The sequence below is a fragment of the Cryptotermes secundus genome, unplaced genomic scaffold, assembly GCF_002891405.2.
Source record: "Cryptotermes secundus unplaced genomic scaffold, Csec_1.0 scaffold144, whole genome shotgun sequence".
Taxonomy (NCBI): Eukaryota; Metazoa; Arthropoda; class Insecta; order Blattodea; family Kalotermitidae; genus Cryptotermes; species Cryptotermes secundus.
The window spans coordinates 1,144,469-1,162,948 of record NW_019740655.1 but is presented as its reverse complement, the minus strand read 5'-3'; the positions used below and the strand labels follow the sequence as shown (position 1 = coordinate 1,162,948).

The 18,480-nt window shown below is 40.5% G+C and overlaps 1 protein-coding gene across 1 annotated transcript in view; it reads left to right on the top strand.

Annotated features, from left to right (window-relative positions):
- Window positions 1-347: 347 nt before the first annotated feature.
- LOC111872357 overlaps window positions 348-18,480 on the top strand; it is an 870,691-nt gene continuing 852,558 nt past the window's right edge. Inside the window, exon 1 of the mRNA XM_023866150.2 lies at window positions 348-1,152. The gene's annotated coding sequence lies outside the window, so the exon portion shown is untranslated. The remainder of the gene's footprint in view (window positions 1,153-18,480) is intronic.

The following is an 18,480-nucleotide window of genomic DNA, read 5'->3' as shown; positions in this document are numbered from 1 at the left end:
TTTTATTTTCTTAGTGTTTTGTTTATTTGGAAATTTAGACGAGAAAAATTCTGAGACCATGTCTGTTTACATTACTAGGCAATTATGATGCGACTGATGGCCAAGGAGATTATATTAATATTAACATTTGAATTATCACATACACTTTTGTACGTATTTATTTTAGACATTGTTTTATAAACGGAATTATTTTATAATGATGTTCAGCGTCACGACCACTCACGGAAGTTAGCTATCATGGAATGACTGAAGCGCTCGCTGTGGCCAGTGAAAGAAATTACTAGCACGCGCGCGCGCCACTCTCGCCGGAAGCTGACGACGGCCGAAGTCAGTTTCGGAAGGTCTGCTAGTTGTGTTGGAAGTGTAGCAGCAGCTCTGCATTGCCGGTGCTAGACCTGTCAAATTGGCCCATTTTGTTGTAAGGAGTGATGACGCAGAATCTTAAATATAGGAATTACGTGTTCAGGATGAAGTGATTATAAATTGACAACAACAGTATATGAAATTTGTGTTTAACATTTGAGTTAATTCTTAGCAGAAACATTAGAGGTAAATGAATACTTGGCCAGCTTGCTTACCACTAAATAATTGGTATCCTATACCATAAAGCAACTAACACTTGCTGTGTGATTGCAAAAAGGATTGTGGCAGGTTATGTAACGACGCTAATTATTTGCACAAATAAACCGTAGTGTTCAAATTATTTGAAATTCTAATAGGTGTTGCGTGTGCTGTCTAATTACATAACATTACTCATAAATTATGAGGTTTAGTTCTGTGAGAAGAGCTAGAACTTTCGATCTTAACAGGAACAAACCGGTGAAATAGTTCGCAACTTAAAGCTGACCTCTCCATACAGAAATAATTCCTGAATATAAAGGAAAGTTGAACACGTATTGCGAGTTAATTTTGTGCTTACTGTAGGGAATAAGGACAGTAGTGAAGGCATGATGATCATGATAAATTAAAAGTTAATTAGTATAAGTTGTTCCGCAAATTACGTGAAAACTTAATTTAAAGAAGAGTTGCGTTGTTTAGGCATCTAATATAACGCCATAACCGAACTACCTAACGAAGTTTGCGTGTGTGACTCAAGACAGAGAGGAAGAGACATCAGCCGGAGACATCTGCTGACACCAGCTTGCGTCACCGGTAAGTTGTTCACAAGGGTTTAACCCGGCAAGGCACCAAGTTATTGGTATGTGGCTTACAGTTACCCACATATGAATCCTCTTTTATTCTTCAAACAAATGGTGTACCATTAATTCTCCGTAGAACACTTGAATGTGAAACTTTTAGATCTGTGATTGTCAGCTGTTGCCGGCCCACATGGCTCATTCATGGAGATGAGCCCGTCTTGAGAAGTCGCCAATTGTGCAGCTATTCAAGAATTTCGCAGTATTTTATGGAAACTGAAGGTTAATTACCGTGTTCACAAGAGCCCTCCACTGGTCCCTATAATGAGACAGATCAATCCAATCCATACCATCCCATCCTACCTCTCTAAGATCTATTTTAATATTGTCCACCCACCTACGTCTTGGTCTTCCTAGTGGTCTCTTTCCTTCCGGCTTTCCCACCAATATCTTACATGCATTCCTCTACTCCCCCTTCTTGTTACATGCTCCGCCCACCTAATCCTCCTTGACTTGATCATTCTAATTATACTTGGAGAAGGGTACAAGTTATGAAGCTCCTCATCATTAAGTTTTCTCCAACCTCCCGTCACTTCATCCCTCCTCGGGCCAAATATTCTCCTCAGCACCCTGTTCTTAAACACCATACAGAAGCACAGGCAAAACTATATTTTTGTATGTGTTAATTTTAATGTTTTTAGACATCAGACGAGAGAACAAAATGTGCTGGGCTAAATGGTAGCAAGCATTACCCGAGTTCAATCTACTCTTAATTTCGTCCTGAATCAGATTTTGATTTGCTGTATTCGTTCCCAAATATACGTTTCACGTCTCAGTTTTGAATAGCACTTAGATTTATGTTAATGAAATTATTATTATTGTTATTAATATCATTTGTTTGTTTGTTTATTTACTTGTCTGCATTATTGTGTTTTCCTCCAGTGCTTGCCTGTAATTTGTCTATGAGTTTATGTTGTGTTTGTCCATAATGTAATTACTTGTATCTACCCTGTGCTCTGTAATTGGCCTTGCGGCTGTTGACTCGGCACATACATAATAAAGAATTGAATTGAATTGAAAAAAAAACCCCGGAATTGTGCCAAATTTTCGAAACACCTGTTACTTAACTTTATGTCATGATTTTGCCCTGCATTTTGGTGACGAGACAGCAAGATATACTTAGTTTTCTCTGCGTTTACTTCTAGACCAACCCCCTTACTAGCGTCAGTTAAAGTTTGTGTGTTTTTCTTTATGGTACCTATGTTATCTCCCAATAGATTCACATCAACATAGACCAGTAGCTGATGTGTCCCAATTAATGTCAGTGGAACCTGGCTTTCCCGGACCTTTCTAATGGCATATTCTAAAGAAAAGTTGAAAAGGAGTGGCGATAAAGCATCTTCTTGTCTTAGACCATTCTGGATAGGAATTTTATCAGAGAAATGTTCACCTACACGGATATTACTATAAGTTTCATTTAAACACATTTTAATCAGCTTAACTTGCTTCATGGGTATCCCAAATTCTATCAGAATATTGTACAATACTTCCCTCCTAACTGAATCATAGGCTTTCTTGAAGTCTACGAATAGCTGATGTACTATCTCGTCGTACTCTCATTTTTTTCTCCAATATCTGACGAATGCAAAAGATCTGTTCGGTAGTTGATGTGTTATGTCGAAACGCAAACACTGATGATCCCAAATAATTTCATCTATATGTGGACTTAACCTTCGGAGAAGAATATTGGATAAAATTTTGTATGAAGCTGATAGCAGTGATATCCCTCGATAATTACTACAGTCAGTTTTATCACCATTCTTGTGAACTGGTACAATAATAGAGTTCTTCCACCGATCAGGCAATTCTTCTTTATTGTAAATAGAATTAGTTAGCTTATGGATCTTAGAACATAATATTTCGCCTCCTGCTTGAATAAGTTCTGCCGGAATTTGATCACTACCTGGCGATTTATACCGTTTCAATTTTGCAACCTCAGAAGGGCTCGGATCAGGTACTAACGGCTGAGCTGTATGAATTTCTATCTTCGTAACATCACTGACCCTATGTATATTCAATAACTGAAAGAAGTAGTTCCTGCACCTATTCAAAATGTTGTGGGAATCTGCAAGCAGATCACCATTCTCATCCTTCACTAAGTTACTTCTAGGTTGGTAATCCCTCTTGAAGTCTTATATTCTCCTATATAGGTCTCTAATGTTCTTTTTCTTATTGTTTGCTGCAAGCTCAATTTTTAGTTGTGTTGTGTGTATATATTACCTTTGTTTTACAACTCTTAACCATTTTAGCCTTGGGTTTATGTTTTGTCAGTTATGTAGATTGTACAGAACATTATTTCACATTTTTCTTGTATTTTCTGAAGTTGCTGGTGTACCGAGCCAGTAGCAATGAGTACACGGAATATTGGGCCAAAGTTTGCGTCTGAGTATGGGTTACACAAGCTTGATACACACCTGAGGTCTTTTTGAAGACGAATTATTTACGTAATATTAATTTAGCCCATATTATGTGTCCTCAGTGACATATTTTAATGGCGAATATCATGAACTGTAGCACGGATGGAGGAGAAGAGAAATGCATGTAGGATTTCGGTGCGAAAGTCAGAAGGAAAGACCACTAGGAAGACCTACAAGTAGGCGGGCGGATTAGGGTGGTATGGACTGGATTCATCTGGCTCAGGATATGGAATATTGGAGGGCTCTTATGAAGACGGTAATGAAACTTCTGGTTCCGTAAAATGTTGGCAAATTCTTGAGTAGCTGTACAACTGGCGGCTTCTCAAGAAGGGCTCAGCTTAGAGATGTTAGTTAATATTTATTGCGGGTTATATGGCGTTGCTTTGCAACGTTATATAATTATTACATTCCAAACAAGCATCTTTATACCTGCTACGCTGATAGTAACCGGATGCATAGGCAGTGTTGTATGATATGACAAAGATAAAACGCCACTGATTGCAAGTCGTTAGTAGTTGGTAACCATCGCCTACGTCAGTGATAATGCTGTCACTGACCATAGTAAATATGACATCTTATAATCTTATCTAGAATCTTATAGTCGCTCGGCTGGTCAAGAAATTCCGTACCTTTCATGGAACCCGAAGGTTCTCATCCGCGTTCACAAAAATGCCTCTCACTTTTCCAGTTCAGGGTTAATTGAAGCCAGTCTTCACCTTACATTGCATTTAATTAAGAAACGTTGTAATTTTAACTTCCCATTTACTCCAAGGTCCTACGTGTACAAGTTTTCCGACCAATGTTGGCACGTATTTTGAAATTGCAGTGGGTTCCATTACCTTCAACATATAGTTCATCCATAGTCGGTATACATCGTACATGTTTCTTAAAGCTTTTTGCTTAGTAAGCAATTATACCGCAAGGCAGTAACGAATCTGTTATTAGTTGGACGGCATTCTTCATATTTTAAGACAATATAACAAAGGGTGGGCGTTTTCCGACTGATGAATCAGTATGAAGCGACTTGCTCAAGCTGGTGACTCACTCGCGGATTTTTCATCCCTGATGATGGAGACGATACGTTCCTCCGAAACGTTGGTTCACAGAAGAACCACACGGAGCCACATCACAGAATACGGCATTCTTTACAGTTACCGTCGTGAAAACCTAAAATCTTACACAATATAACAAAGTAAAGAAAGCCCTACCAGCATATACCGAGCATGTGGAAAATGGACCCTATTAATATTTGTAAGAACCCGAAGAGAAAAGTTTTCAAGATTTGAGGTTCTTATGGCGCTAACTATTAAGACTTCCATCTTCTTGGACGTGGCGCCGTGCAGAACACGTTGCCTCCATCTTCAGGTTAGGAGGGGAATACCGTGAAAATGGAGGCAGTGTGTTGCTCTGAAATATGAGTATATCGGCTAGACTACACGGCGTCATATTCTAGAAGACTGTATACTTCACCAGAAATATAGATCAATAAGTATTTACATGATTGGTATTTATACTGGAAATTGAAACAGTGTAAGTACAGTGTTAGTTTTCTGGGAGAACGGAGTAGCAACTTGTTCCATGGTAATAAATCATATCGCCTTGCGGATCACTGCCTATATGGAGTCCCCAGTATAAATACGTATAGCAGAGATGAAAACAACTTTGGCTAGTTTCTGTGGTCATGACTTGCGAGGACCATCGTTATGTATCGTGACATACTTTTCTGAAACAGCCTCCTTTGCTTTTACCTTTTTCGCATATTGTCATAGTGGCCATTCTCTTCGCATTGCCTTGTGGTTTGACACAACTTTATTGAAACATAATTAACATATAATAATTACTTCCACGATCACATTTACATATGCGTACTTCTGAACTCTCGGATATGAAGGGGAACGCCACAATATTCATTTTCCGTCTTCCTTCTTGCCCCCTGTTGGTAGAGCTATCCCCAATTTTCAACTAATTTTATTTCTGTACAGAAGGATTCTGATTCTTACCGTGATGTTGAGTTTTCTTCAAAACGCAAATAAGTTGGTTCCACTACAAATGTGTAAAATAGATAATGCGTTTCTTCTTTATATATGCGGTCTGTGTGGGGGCTTCTTTCAGCTGACTCAAAATAGGGACCTGTGACTTTCTCTTGTGAAAACGGCAATGAAACTTCGGGACCCACAAAGGAGCAGAATTTGTCTAGGTGAATGCTTATTGACTCCTCAAGAAGGATCCTGATTCATGGTGTCATTTGTTATATATATACTACATATATATAGACATGTTGATATATGAACTTATATAAGGAACAGTGCATAATTAGTAGACTGAAGTTTCCCTTTTGTGTTAAAACTGCGGTAAACTCGCGGAAGAATATACAAGCTACATTGAACAGGCTTCCTTGCATTTATTTACTTCTGTTCTCTCCTCTTGTCGCTTTTGTGACATATATTCTATGCTTCATTATCTTCGATAGAACTGACTTCATAACATGCGAGCAACTGGCTGACCTGCAATGTACTAGTAGTAAATAAATATGCTTTCTAGCTAACAACCGACGTCGATCATGGGATAGGATCCTGAGCCACTTGCATCCATTTCTCGTCATCAAAATCAACGCCACTGAGAGCGATTTTTTTAATCTTCCACCCCTTGATCATTCTAATGGGTCTTCCCCACAGAAACATCGTATCAGTTTCCTGTTTCCCTCATCTACTCTACTTATGCAGATTATTTCATAATATTTTTAAGCATTAAGTATTTTAATTATTCATTAAGTATATTGAGAGTCCCAAAAATTGACTTCAGGTTCTGTAATATTCACACACCTTGATGTGTGTTTGTGCCTTTTTTTTCTGTGGCTCCACAGCCCCAATTTGGGCCTAGGCCTACCTCCATGAAGCACTCCGTTTCACTTCGGTTTACTACATCTTACACATACGGTAGGACTCCTTGGGCGAGTGATCAGCTCGTCGCAAGGCCTCTACCTGTAGACAAACACAGAAAAACGTACACAAACATCCATGCCCTGAGTGGGATTCGAACCCACGATCTCGGTTTCCGAGCGAGCGAAGACAGTGCATGCCTTAGACCGCTCGGCTACCGTGACCGGCTGTGTTTGTGCCTTAGTAGTTCGAAATTATCAGTGGTAAGAGACAAATAGGTTATGATCTGTCACGAAATGGTGGGAGAATGAATTGTCACTGATATAAAAACATGAAAGGTGCTAAAACAGCAAGTTGGTTTAAGTGGTAACGCTTCTAGCTTGTACTCTGGAAGTGATTGTTCGTATCTCGTTGGGAACACAGACTGTCCTGTTTGTTCTACTTAAATTACCATTAATTAATCATTATCGTTCTGTCATTCCACGCTGTATGGCCGGAGCTACTGACAGAGTCCTTAAATACACCATAAATATACAAACAAATAGAACTGAAATTACCTTTGTTATCGTGGAAAATCGAAGAAAATATGAGACTATGGAGTTTTCTCGGCAGTTTACTTTCTCAAGTTGTGGTTTATAATTCAAAAGATATTTATTTATCTTAAAGTCCCGCGATATGTCATCCCGAATTTACATAGAGAGGATGGGTTAACAATATTATCTTTTGTCATCAAAATTACTTCACGCATTCACCACCGTGATCTTCATTTCCAAATGGAGCTCCACGTAGTGTGCGATGGATATCAAGTACTCTTCGACATGGAAGAACCGGCCGAAACGTGAGGCTGACGAATTACCTCCATTTAATGCCACAATTAAACGTATGACTTTGCTTCCTCTATGCGTGCCCCTGGCGTAGTTCAAGGACGCAGGAATAACGTTCGTTTTTGCCTTAGTACACACCGGTCGTGGCTCAGTTACTGTAATAACTGCTACTTCTTGGACGGCCAGAGAACCGTGGCTTGTGGTAGAGGTGTATCTCTTCACCAGCGTGTCAAGACCGGGACTTGAGCATACCAGACAGCCTACTCAGTGGTCATCGGGGGTATTTATTTCGTCTTAAATTGTTCCGGCCGTGAAACTGATGAGTTACCTCCATCTGGTGTCGAGAATGAGACAAACCCTAGTTGTCAACTTGTCAGGACGCGTATGTCTCTCCTCAAAAGACTACACACAGTCGTAGTCATGTGTTTCAAATGGTGTAAATTCAAAATATCAAATAAAGTGTAAGTGTGAGTTTGTTGCCGGGTTTTGTTGAATGCCTTGTTGTAACCGAGGCCCATTTAACGACCCTGTGAAAGTCTCATGTTCCCGATTGGGTGGTGCCCAAGACATCATACTACAGAACATCAGGATCGTTCAACTACTACAAAAGGGTGAGGCTACGTTTCCGCCTGAATTTTAGGAGTCGCTAAAAGACGATTCTTGGTGTGTAGCTGCGTCCACCTTAACCCCATACGTAGCTTCAGCCTGCGCACAGTACGACAGCAATAAATGACTTCCAACGCGAGGCTTAGCGTGGCCACATAACGACTGTAATAACAGATAGAAACACTATTACCGCAGTTACACCTGTTTTGTTCTATTCGTGATCTATATACTGACTCTCTAGGCCGCGCCATAGCTCAAGCGGTTAGTCGCTGGCTTCCCACCGTGGCGGTCCGGGTTCGATCCCAAGTCTGGTCAAGTGGGATTTGTGGTGGACAAAGTGGCGCTGGGGCAGGCTTTCTCCGAGTACTTCGGTTTCCCCTGCCAATCTTCATTCCACCAATTGCTCCACAATCACCCTCACCTATCATCTGGGGCTGGTACAATAGGCCAGAAGTGGCCGCAGTACAAGGGACTTAGTCCCACCCCACTAGCAATAAAAATAGTGTCGGAAATAAGGGCAGGTGGAAGTGCAGCGCAACTGAACAATATGGCTTCATGGCGTGGTGCTTAATTGATCACAGGGACAATTTTACTTTTACTTTGTCTTAACAGTTATTCTGACCACCTCTGTGGTCTAGTGGTCAGAGTTCCTGGCTACAGATCCACAGGTCCCGGGTTCGATTTCCGGCGCTACCAGATTTTCTGAGAAGCAGTGGGTCCGAAACGAGATTAACTCAGCCTCGTGAGGATAATTGAGGAGATATTTCAAGGAAAGAGAGGCTTCGGTCTAGAAAACCGAGATTAACGGCCGTCAGGATCCGTTGCGCTGACCACGCGACACCCTCTATCCGCAAAAGTTGGCGTTCGATGCACAACTCCACCCATACGCCCATTGCGAGACCTACGTATAGTGTGTGACATCTCCTTCCGCCGCATTCACCTTGGAGATGACAACTGTAATATACGCCGAAACGTTGGAAGAACTTAAACCCACGATGGAAAAAAAAACCGAAAGGAGAAATTACGTTTTGTTAAATTTGGCTTCCGTGTGATGTTCCCTTACAAATTATGCATTGATTTCGAAACATGTACGTAACTGTAGCAGAGTGGGTGGTACTAAGTGCAGATGGATACGTGCTTCAGCTTTTCGCTTTGACCGTGGCGGTCGGAATGCCAGCACCTGCGAGACAGTTGCAGGGAGATCCATTTAGATGGGTCACCGGCTGAGTGCTCGCTCGCTGCACTGGGTACAGCGGTAATGGCCCCCTGAAGGCACGTCCCGCGGGTCGAAAGGCGGAGCTGCGCCCAACACAGAGTTGGACACTGTGCAGTCCAGTATGGTAGAGGTTCGCTCTGCTATGTTGTATTATTTCTTTTATTGATTCTTTCTCCTCTTGCTCCCACTTTGGAGCGTAGGGCTGATGGGGCTGATTTCTCAGTTTCATGATCATTTTACAGACGGTAGGACCCATTGGACGGGTGAGCAGCTCGTCGCAAGGGCTCTGCCTAAACATAGGACAACACGAACAGAATAAACGTATAAGCACACCAAACATGCATGCCTTAGACCACTCGGCTACAGTGACCGTTCATATCAAATGTTTTTTCTGTATGTTCATGGTTTTGTTCTTGTTTGTTTCTCTGTTTCTCCCAGTCTCATGTAAGTTGCGTATGAGTAATGGGAAGATAAAGGTGAAGTTCTCCCTGTGCTTAATTAATTAAGCACCACATCAAGAGGCTGAATGAGGGAGTGGAGATGTACCTGAACTATTATTGGCAAAAGCACTAGATGAAGGTGAGTGGTCAGATTCATCTTCCCAGGAAAAGTCCCCGCTACCAATCTGAGGCCGGTGTGGACTCTATGGGGGAGAGCAAAATTTCTTTCCGCTTCCAGGAATCGAACTCCGGTCGTGTAGCCCGAAACCCGTCGCTATACACACTGAACCTGATAAGCTCGTATAGAAATATAACCGAGAAACTTGAGGGGATGGTGCCTCTTGCCAGCCTAAGCATGGATGGAAGTATAATATTAAAATTGATCTTAGAGAAACAGAATATGAAGACTCAGTTCGTCTGGCTCAGGAGCGGTACCTGTGGCAGGTTCATGTGAGCATTATGACGACAATTCGCGTTCCACAAAGAGCGGGGAATTTTTCTATCAGCGGATCGAATCTGAGCTTTAAGAAGCTGACCGAGGACGTTGTCTCACGAGGTAACGCTTGTGAGGTGCAGGATTCGAATCTCTGCCGGAATGCCGACTGTTTTGGCATAGGGTCTTTTTTTTTGTGGTTTTCCTCAATGCAAATGATGAGGTAGTACCTCAAATTAGGCTGGGATTGTTTCCGTCGAAATTATTTTAAATTCAGTAGTCATTAATAATTCTAACGTTTTGTTTTAAATAGTCGAGCTGCGGAGAGAGTGTTTAAAAACGTAGATAGATAGATAATAAATAAATAAATGAACGAATGAATGAATAAATAAATTAATAAATACACGAATGATTAAATGAATGAATGAATAAATAAATAAATAAATAATAAATAATAAGAAATGCTCCATGGAGTGTGGTCTCGTGCATAGAACTGTAGCCCCTTATAATTTGCTCTACTTAATGTCGGAAATCTGTTGCTGCAGAGACTAGATAATTACTGAGCAGCTGAGCGACAGACGGGTTTGGTTAAGTTGCTCTGCCTCAGATGTTCCCTAGAGACTCTGCTTATTGACAGACGGACGGAAGTCCTCAGTCAGTCTCTATTAACAGAATCGTATTCCAGAAAAAACAAAACAATTTAATTTTTTTTCTCTTGGTTTTGAAAACGAATCGAATAGTAATCATTAGGGCCCGGATTTTTATGACCTAAAAACTATAAATATATGCATGCACTTATGACCCAAAATTATGTCAATTATGACCTAAAAAGTGTAAAATATGACCTTAAATATTAAATGGGACATAAAATTTCACAATTTTAATTACAACTTTTACTAGAGTTTAAGAATAAAGATGATGAATATATGATAGTAGGTCCTACTTACCAGATTAGCCCTATTATGTCTCTGAAGGAAAGAAAACTGATGGAATTTCGACATTTCGTACTGGATTAAACCATTCATTGTTTTCTTTTTAATACTGATATTTGCGTTCATATTTTAGACAAACACTGGTGCACATGGTATGAACACTAACTTAACTCTGTTATCTAAAAACACCATTTAAAAGAACACAAGCTATTCACGTCTTAATTTTCACTGAGTTATTCACGTCTCAATTTTCACTGTTACAATTGCAATTTATAACTACATGCATTTTCAAATTTTCAAATTTGAAAGATCGCCGATTATCACTAAGGATAGTTTTGTATTTGGAAAAACTTCGTTCCACATCACATGATGTGACAGGAGCATATTTGAAGAATGTCAAGTCGTTTGGTGACAGTTCTGTATCATCTTCGAATGTTGCTAGTTTACCGGAAAGTATATCTGCAATCTTGCATAATGTTGAATAACCAGCATTCCGATGAAGAACACTTTCTATTTTGGTTTTAATCCTGTCACTTATTTCACCACGAGTTCGGTTTAGTTCATTCTCAGTGCTCTTTACAGTGTCCAACGCGTCACAGAGTTCAGTCCCTACAAATTCCAGGCGAGTTATTGCACCTGAAATTGAACAGAAGTTTGACTTTATGTATGCCAGATTTTGTGCTAGAGTGGTAGAGAATAAGTCCTTGACAGCTTTAATTGATGTTGACTCACTGCTGTCAAAGCCATTAAACATTTTCTCAATGGCTGTGTAATTTTCACAATAATATGCCACAGCATCCAACCATGTACCCCACCGTGTGACGACAGGCTGTGGAGGAAGTGGCAGTAGAGGAGCTTCTTGTTTAAATTTCTGCACTCGAAGAGGGGCCTTGATGAATATTTTCTTTCCGTTTGAAACTAGCCTATCTACATCAGGAAAATGTCCTCGAACTTCTTCAGCCACTCTATGCAATGCATGAGCGAGGCAAGTAATATGGACCATTTTCGGGTAGAGGATTCGAAGTCCTTTGGCAGCCTTCTTCATGTATGGAGCGGCATCTGTTACTAGGAGAAGGACATTATTTCGCTGTATTCCATTTGGCCACAACAACTTCATGGAATTATCAAATAGGACAGCTATAGTCGAATGATTTGCTCTTTCGAGAACTTCACAGTCAAGAAGAAATCTCTCTCCAGGTTGATCTTGTTTCAGGGTCCCAACTATAACATTCGCAATATACCGCCCATCTACGTCAGAAGTCTCGTCCAAGGAAACCCATATCTTGTTGTCAGCAACAGATGTTCGAATCTTATTTAACATATCTTCATAACATGTAGAGAGATAATTCTTTCTTAACGTCGATTCACTTGGGATAGGATGACTAGTGTATGTCTCCAAAAATTGTCTGAAGTGCTGATTATGCAATTTCTCTAATGGAATATTCGAAGATACCATCCACTGACACAAATCCTTCGAAAATTCCGACCCATTGTTCATTGAAGAAGGTGAAGCAGAAGAAGAAGAAGAAGAAGAAGAAGTAGTGGAACTGTTTTTAAACAACAAACTTTGTCTGCTATCCTTTGTAGATAATCTGCTTAAACATTTACCATGTTTAAAAGTTTTACAATGCTGCTGCACAGTAAATCGCTTTTCTGCCGTAACTTTCACGCCACACAACTTACAATAAAATATCTTGCCATCGGTACTAAACACTTTTTCACCAAACTCCTGTACAAAACTACGCAACTTTGCGCTCCTTGAACTACATGTACTCACTTTAGGCATTGTAAAGTCAAACTGAAGTCTTATAACGCCCTCCACATATATAAATAGAATACTTCTAAGCCCTCCAAGAAAGAATGGGATGTATATACCTTATAGTAAGACGGAGTACAATAGGAAAATACCCGTTACACTTGCCTCCCTCCCGCCTCGACTGGGAAAAGCCGGCTTGCCAGGTCATAAATGCTACATTTCACAAATTTTCGCCTTTGTAACTGCAAGTACAGTCCAGTCAAAAATATGGTTTTTAATACGAACTTCATGTACTTGAACTCTATTCCACATTGAAGCAACAGTCCAGCCTGAAATTTATTTTGTAATACTAAACATTATGGAGCCGAAATTTTACGTTATATCAAAGAATTGTTTCTAAAATGACAAAAATATGACCTTATTTCAAAATTATGCCAAAATATGCTGTAAAACCAATAAAACTCTAAAATATGTATTTATACGCACAATAAAAACGACACAGTTTCAATAAGAATGACTGGAAACATGCATAATTACATTTAAAAATAGGAATAAACCCTAGGAAAAAAATATGACATGTCATAGAAATCCGGGCCCTAGTAATTAGCATTTCTGTTTGCGACGAAACCGAATACCAGCCCTTGCATCTCCTGTCATGTTGTTTGTGTGCAGACAACATTAATATCAGAAATATTTTTCGTATCCTCATGTTTTTTTTTTGCGTTATATTTATTATTTGCTTTCCTTGGCAAGATGTTTATCTCCTTCATAGAGTCCAGGTCGGCTCTCTGCCCCATTCAGCCTCATGTTCAGTGGGTACCAGGGGCTCTTTCTAAGGGGATAAAGCTAACAGAGCGTGAAGGTGACCACTCACCATCTAGTGCCGAGGTCAGAAATGTTGGAGTTAATCCTCAGCACCCGCATATGTCCTCATGACACAGTGTTTAATTAATTAAGAAGCAAAACACCGACCGACCGACCGACAAACATAGTCTATAATTGGATAAAATATATGTTAAAATATTACATCTAATATGGTAATTAGTTGTTTTTGGTGCGGGGTGAGACTGAGTCCACTTGGTATGCTGGCCGTTAATTGGCCTATTGTACCATCCCCGGAATATAGATGACGGATGTGGAGCAGTCGGTGGAATGAGAATCGGCAAGGGAAACCGGAGTACTCGGAGAAGACCTACCCCAGTGCCACTTTGTTCACTACGAATCCCACATGACTTGGGCTCGAACTCGGGCAGCAGCGGTGCGAAGCCGGCGACTAACCGCTGAGCTGTGGCACGGTATTTCTAATATGATAATAAAGACGAATGCGAGAACATTGCAGTTATATTTAGGTGACTGAGAAGACAAAATTCACCCTTATGCAAACCTTTGACAGTGAAGGGAAAGGAGCATGCGCAGTATCTGTTGATAGTCTAAAGACTGAAACTTGATGTAAATCTTTAACGTGTATATCTATGCATGAACTGTATTTGACGGAATACAAAATAATAAATATTAATATCGTTAATTTTAATCATATCTTTCAGTTCACGCTTCTTAGTTACTTTCTGCTTCATGAAATTACGTAATTTTTCTTTACAGGGCAAGCGTTAGAAGTGTAAAGAATGTCTAATATGATTATATGAAACTGAGGACGGAATATTGGATTTTAAAAAGCATATTTGAGGCCCTTTCATTGAACCGGAAGAGAAACTTGTTGTAACAACAGAGAATTCTTTTGATAAAACAGCAAAAAGTTATCGATCTTAGGGGATAATCGCGCCGAATAGTGGACAAGAATTTCGTGACTAGGTCCACACTTCATCATATGTTTTCTCAGATCATTCTCCTAATTCCAAACAGGAGACCTGTTAAAGAACACGCACAGCTGTGCCTTCTTGCACGGTTGAAAACAGTCCATCGTGATTGTGTTATAGCTGAGAGCTTAAATTGGTTTTTAATTTGTTCACAGTGCGAGTTCATCGAAACATCAGCGTTTGTGAAGTTGATTCTATTTTCTCTTCCCTTGAACAGGATACAAATTAAAATCTCTTGAACAATGGCTTGAGAGTAGCTTTACCGACGGACACACAGTAGTAAGTCTTACTATCCTCTTCACGTGAAGACGGAAATAGAACCAATTTCCTAAACATGGTATTTTAATAAAGTCAAAATCGCAGGTAATACACGTACTTTTAAACAATGTGTCTTACCATCACTTAAACGCAGTAAACTTAAACCGGTTAGTTATATCGTACAGTCCGAATGTTTTATGCAGGCAAACGAGTTCTTGTCGAAGATGAACATTTGGTCGAGTCCACTCTCACAGACTTATTTTTCTAGAGGGGATGAGGGTGACTCGGTCATTGGAGGAGAGTATATTGTGGTGATGGCCCCAGTAGGGAGAATTTATTTTTTATTGCTAGTAGGGTGGGACTAAGTCCCTTGTACTGCGGCCACTTCTGGCCTGTTGTACCAACCCCAGATGATAGGTGAGGACGACTGTGGAGCAATTGGTGGAATTAAGATTGGCAGGGGAAACTGAAGTACTCGGAGAAAACCTGCTCCAGCGCCACTTTGTCCACCACAAATTGCACTTAACCAGATCCGGGATCGAACCCGGGCCGCCGCGGTGGGAAGCCAGCGACTAATCGCTTGAGCTATGGTGCGGCCCCAGTAGGGAGAATAAAACCAATGCTACATTATGCCTATACTTTGTGAACTGCGCTATAAAATTACGCATATCGAAACAAGAAATATATTTCTCAGTCACAAGTCTACTAAGGCACCCAATGTCTGATCATTTCACAGCTTGTCCCATTTGATGGTGACATGTATCCCGAAAACTAAATGTCACAGACCATATGTTGTACAGTGTTTTCAACTTTGGAGAGCTATTGTAACTGCATCAAGAGATGTCATGGTGCTTACGCTTAATGTTTTCTAGATGGTCTGTAGGTCACGACTTCTCATTCCGCAACTGACACTAGCATATTGCCTTGCTTTCCCCAATAGTCTCTCTTTCGCTCAGACCAGAAGTCAGAATAAAATAATAGATCAGAGAACCGTGGCGATTGGTCGTGAATAGGACAGCCTTGAATTTAAATAAGCATAACAGCTACGTGAGGCTCAGATTCGGTGTTGATACGATATATCGGTTTCATATTCCTGTGGCAAAACGCCAAGAAATCATAAAGATTGAACTGTTGCGTCATGCCACGAATGAAATCGCACTGTTAGAAAGGGATTCTTGGTCCTAAAAGGGGCAAATGTCGAAAACTTCGACTTTTACAAAACTATTATACATGATGTCCCAGGAGGAATGTGCCAAACGTCGGGAGGGTGTTCCTTATGATAAAGTATGCCGATGTAACCCAAAAACCTATGTCCAAAGTTGAACGGTTACGGAGATAATGGGCCGAGAAAAGTGTGGTCTTCTGGCGGGTCCACGCACTGTACCTGTCAGCTGAGACGTCTTATCTTTGTCCTTGAGTGGTGATTCACACTAGCCGTAAGCTCATGTGCTACGTAAAGGGTACGTTACGGCTGCACCAAAGGCGTTTTCCCGATCGAAGGATTCCATCTCGATGTGTATTTACGCGAATTCACCAGACATTGCGTGATACTGGTTCTTTTCCGAGTGTTTCTGTGCACTCTGAAAGGGAGGATGTACGAAAGATAAACACACGGGAGAACATTCTTGAGATGGTTCAGAGAAGTCCGTGTCTGTCCACTCGTAGAATGGCCTCTCGCATCGGCGTATCACATATGCAGGTGTGGCGAACTTTACATGACGAAGACCTGTATCCTTACCATGATCAAAGGGTACAACATCTGGAACCAGGCGACCATGCACAGCGTATGGATTTGTGCCACTGGATAAAAGCTCATCACGAACTGTTAAGCGTCATTTTATTCAGTGATGAGGCGTCTTTTACCCTGGACGCTGTAAATAATTTACGAAATGTGCATACGTGGTCCCATAATAATCCACATGAGATAATGGAAACGAAATTCCAAAAGAGATTTTCCGTGAATGTACGTTTAATACAGTTACGTAGTCTGTTTATACCAGAATACGCAGTCAGCTATGTTACGTCAGCGCTTGCCAGTCATATGTCATGTATAGTGCTTGGAAATCTAAGAACAATTATGACATGGCGAGCGAGTATTTTATACTTCAATTTTATGGCTTCATGTCACTCACAAGTTAGTTTGATGTTACGTACATTATTAACATTACAGAAACCACATATTCCTGCCAGTTTTAATATGTATTTTGTAATCAACAAGTGTGCAACGCCGGTCAAAATTTCACACTTCTCTGGCCATTATCTCCGGAACCGTTCAACTTTGGACATAGGTGTTCTGGGTTATATCGGCATAAGGAACACCCTCCCGAAGTTTGGCACATTCCTCCTGGGACATTCTGTATCTGACAGTGTGTGATATCTGGTAGTATTTTGCCTTGCCTATAAAGTCATGAAATATATGTAACAGTTTTTTCTCTACACTTGAAGGTCTTAGGATTTATATGTACATATACGTATATATGAGGTGCCGGGATAGCTCAGTCGGTATAGCGACTGGCTACTGGCTACTGGCTGGAGGACCGAGAAGTCTTGAGTTCGAGTCCCAGTAGGGTAAAGCATTTTCTCTTCTCCACGTCATCCAATTAGGCTCTGGGACCCACCCAGCCTCCTATCCAGTGGGTACCGGTGGCTCATTCCCCGGGGAGTAAAGCGGCAGTGGCGTGAAGCTGACCACTTACTTATAGTTAGTGCCGAGGTAAAGAAAATGTGAATCTATACATCCACTCCCCCATACGCCTTCATGGTATACTGCTTAATTGCTGAAGCACAGGGACAAGTTTACCTTTTACCTTATGCGTATATACGTGTGTGAGTGTACATGTGTTGTGTGGTAATTAAGGCTGACACTTCATGTAGGGTTAAAACAGAGACCCCGGCAAGTCTGAATGTTTCTGATCCGACATTGAACTGAATAGCAGTTTTGTTCTGTGTATTAAGAATGTATAGCGACTAAGCTAAGGGCTAGACAACAAGGGTTCGATTCCCGGCATGAGGTAAGAAATTCTCCTCTCCATGCAGACCAGACCGGTTCTGAGACCCACCTAGCCTCCTATAGAATGGGTACCGGAGGCTCTCTCCTCGGGGGTAAAGTGGCTGGAGCGTGAAGCTAACTACTCACCTACATCTAATGTCGAAGTTAAGAATGGTGAATCTATGCCTTGAACTCCCCCATATGCCATCACAACATATTGTTTAATTATATAATTAAATAAAGGGATAATTTTAATTTTATTAAGATTGCAAGAAAACTAATACAAATCCACATCTCCCTGTCCTCATATGCAGCTTCGAACAGAAGAGATAGAGCAATGGTGGACAAATGTTTTCACCCGGGTGTCGGATTGTTTTATTTTGAAATGACTTCATTTAGGATGATGCTATAAGAAATACTCTGCAATTATGAATTTATTAAATATTTATCAAGTATTCATACTGTTTACACAAAATTATATCTGGATCTATGCTAAAAGCCTTAAAATACTGCTATATAAGATTAATCAGTAGGTTTATGGTACATTAAAAGAAAACAGATTTGCTTAATTTTGATCTGTTTATTCGAAGTCTGGACACAACAGTTTTCCATTTCACCGCAGTTTTGGGTCAGAATANTAATCAGTAGGTTTATGGTACATTAAAAGAAAAAGGTTTATTTTTTTAATTTTGATCTGTTTATTCGAAGTCTGGAAACAAC